This window comes from Amblyomma mixtum, chromosome 2 (genome assembly GCF_055824585.1).
Source record: "Amblyomma mixtum isolate Tamu chromosome 2, ASM5582458v1, whole genome shotgun sequence".
Classification (NCBI taxonomy): Eukaryota; Metazoa; Arthropoda; class Arachnida; order Ixodida; family Ixodidae; genus Amblyomma; species Amblyomma mixtum.
Genome location: NC_143013.1, coordinates 155,972,184 through 155,975,591, shown reverse-complemented (window position 1 = coordinate 155,975,591; position 3,408 = coordinate 155,972,184). Strand labels below are relative to the sequence as shown.

Below are 3,408 nucleotides of genomic sequence, written 5' to 3'. Positions count from 1 at the left end.
GGCATGGGGAGGCCTCTTCCCTGCATTGGGCGTAGCTAAGCTGATGATGTTGGTGATTTAAGATCATTAAAAACAGCTATTGCAGCGAAGGCTAGATCGAGGAATCTCATTTTTTACGAGATTGGGAATGTTCGTGGCCTTTTTCGCGATTACAAGACACACGTTATTTTTGAGGAGAAACTCTTCAATTATATGGCCCTTTGAGTTACAGCGTTCGCTCCCGGATAAAGGATAATATGATAATGCGCATTAAAATCCCCACCAACCAGCAGATGTGGCTCTGGTAGCTCATCGATTATGTCTTCTGCATCTTGATCTGTTAATGCGAGATGTGGAAGCCTACAGAACATGTCATTGTATTGTAGCTGGCTGCAACAGCTTCTAGTTTTGTTTTAAAATGGATTTCTTGAGCAGGGACGCCGCTTTAAGTGACGACTTCGACGCTTCATGAGAGTCTATTTCTCTGCTCGCGATCGCGTCGGAAAGTTTTATAATATTGTTACGTGCTTAGCACGCAAGGGGGTTTATTTACAGAGGGGATCGCTCGAAGCAGGACGGCAACAAAGCCTACAGGCGTCCTTCAGCTCTTTCTCTTCCTTTCTCTCTCCCGGTCAGTCCCCAGGCAGCACAACAACATTGGCCGAAGGTCGGTCAACTGTTGGCAAAAATTGGCACGAACATCGGTCCTACACTGGCATTTGGGCCGAGCGCTACCACATCACACATTGGACCTACTTTCATGCCAGTTTTGGGCCAATGTTCGGACGATCAAGCGGCCAACGCAGTACCAATGTTCGTTCTGCAGCATGGGCCAGCAAGGGTCTCATACTGGTATCCAACTTTCAAACATTGGTAGCCAGCTTTCAAACATTGGTAGCCAACTTTTAAACATTGGTAGCCAGCTTTCGAATAATGGTTTCCAGCTTTCGAATAATGGCATCCAGCTTTCGAATAATGGTTTCCAGCTTTCGAATAATGGCATCCAGCTTTCGAACGCTGGCACATGCAATTAACCCACTAGCCAATGACCGGCACTGTGGATGGATGTACATACCATTCTACCTAGCAAATATTCATAATAGAGGGTGCGAAAGAATTCCAGAAAAAAGACCCGTTTATTGCTTTGAGTTACAAGAATCACGCTTTTAGCCCGCACAGGATGGTTTGCGCTACCACCAGCCACCCTGGGGAGCAAAGAAAGGGGGTGCAAGAGCATGGTGGTAGAGGCTGTGGGAAAACAATTTATTTTCAAGTTTGGTGCGTGCCGATCAGGTTGGGCAAAGCATCTGGGCAAGCTGCTGCAGCACGGCTAAGGCATCCATAAAATGCTCAATGGAGCTGTCCTCCAGTGAACTGATCAGTCATATCCGAAGTAATCGTTGCACTCCGCTTGCAAGAGGGCTGCTGGACTGCATTCAAACAAATTCCTCGTCCAGCTCTTGCACGATGGCCTCACGATGCGCCAAGCCTGTAACGATCGAGATGCATGATGTCATGGTAAGCTGAATTATGGCCATCACAGAAAAAAACAAAAATGATTAAATAACACCGAATTTTGTGAAACACAGTCATCGTGAAGACACTAGCAACATATTTTACAGGATAATTTTAAATTTATTCTTAAGAACCAGCACCACATTAGTTGCACAAAGTGGAATTTAATTTACTAAACTTCCGTTATACCAAATGGTTTAATTTAGTCCAATGCGTCGTGTCGCACTCCCAGTAAATATATTCAATGCGAGATAAGCAAATTAATGTGATATTGAAAACAGATTAATGTATTATTTTGTTTTAATATCATAACTCGTATCTAAATTGCGAGCTAATTTTTTATTCAAGTAAATATGCACAGGTTGTAGCGTCTCTTCCACATGGACGTGAAAACAACATTTTTGATTAGTTTTTTTTAATAGGGTTAAAAATACGGCTTGCGATTTTTTGCGAAATACGCTGAACGCAAGGAACTCAGGGCACCTTTGTTTTACCTTAGTCGCTTCGCATGCATGCTATAATTGGATTCGAAACTGCGACTTGCAAACCACACAAAAATACTAGTCTGATAGTCCAGAGTAATGCCCTTTTTCATTGCGAGAGAACTTGGGCAAAAGCTTTAACCAGAAATTGCGGATTTTCTATTTTGTCTGCAAGTGTAGAAGGCAAAAAGAAACAGTACGGAAGTATTACACATATTCTTACCAACTGGTCTGCAGTGAAAAATTAATTAAACGGTTCTGATTTCCGTCGTGCATAAGCGGTAAAGGACATATTCCCGAATGCATCCCATATCAGGTCATATGAGTTCAAACCCGCTGTTAGCCAAAGTAGTGAATCTTTAGTGAGTTCATCTCACCAAAGACGAAAAATTAAATTCTCACCATTCGGCCACAATTCCACTGCGCACAACGTCAAGCAAGCCATTTCGCAATGAGAGTGGGTACACAGAAGTCGTCCTCGTGCTTATTGGCTCGCTCTCTTTTCCTGCCGAAAAAATAAAGGCACATGTAATCAAAGCAACGTTTACTACAAAAACCACTTTAACTTCCAGACGTATATCAAGATAAAAGAGTTTTAGTACTTACAAATAAGATCTTGCAGGCGGTACGAACAGCGTCGGAGCTCTCCTAATATATGAGCGTGGCTTTTCGCGTGCACAGACTATGAACGGTGCTAGATCGAGTGTGCATGCATTTTCGTCGTGTTGGTTGTGCACGTGGTTGGGCTCCGCCGTGGAGTCAAGAATGTTTTGTGATGCGTCGCGCGGTTCCAAAACGAGCAGTGGAGACGATGGTGGGGGGAAGGGGGGGGGGGGGGGTTGGCTGGAGGGGAGAGAGTCGTTTTCCTTTACACAGGTTTTGTGGTTCCGAGAAAAGTTCTCGAGCTGAAAGGTGGAGACAGGGAGATCGTGGAAGGGTGCACAAACAGCGAAGCGGGTAGCTGCGCGCGAGGGAAAATAGCTTTGAGGAAGTGACAATCAAAAAGAAAAAAAAGCGCTTCGCGGGGTGGGGGGGTTAGCCCGCTACCTAAAAAAAGGGCGCGGCCGGGAGAACAGGTAGGGAGATATGGGAAGACTTGAAAGAGAGAGGGAAAGGGGCCAAAACACGTGAAAAGGGTTTGGAATTTTTGGAGAATGAGTCATATGGCCACAGGCAGTACGGAAAGCAATACCTACAAGGAACAAGTGGATGGGAAACACGGAAGCGTCAAAGTATTGCTACAAAGCTGCAGCAAAAGCCCGAAAATTTTGAAGTGAAAAACTTGGAGCTTCAAGATGAATTTCGCCAAAACGAGTTCAGACACTCGCGTATTTTGTGGGGCCGTATGATGTGGCTTCTGTTAGTTCAAGATAGCTTAAAATGTTACCACATAATAACAAAAATATAAAGCAAAAAAAATATCCAAGCAGAA

General features: G+C 44.3%; 1 long non-coding RNA gene across 1 annotated transcript; it reads right to left on the bottom strand.

The window, feature by feature from the left end:
* Nucleotides 1-1,221: 1,221 nt before the first annotated feature.
* LOC149361351 (uncharacterized) lies at nucleotides 1,222-2,722 on the bottom strand. Its single transcript, XR_016288392.1, has 3 exons — nucleotides 2,583-2,722; nucleotides 2,379-2,481; nucleotides 1,222-1,468 (listed from the first exon to the last, which is right to left on the bottom strand). It is a non-coding gene; the product is annotated as an uncharacterized LOC149361351 (long non-coding RNA).
* Nucleotides 2,723-3,408: the final 686 nt, after the last annotated feature.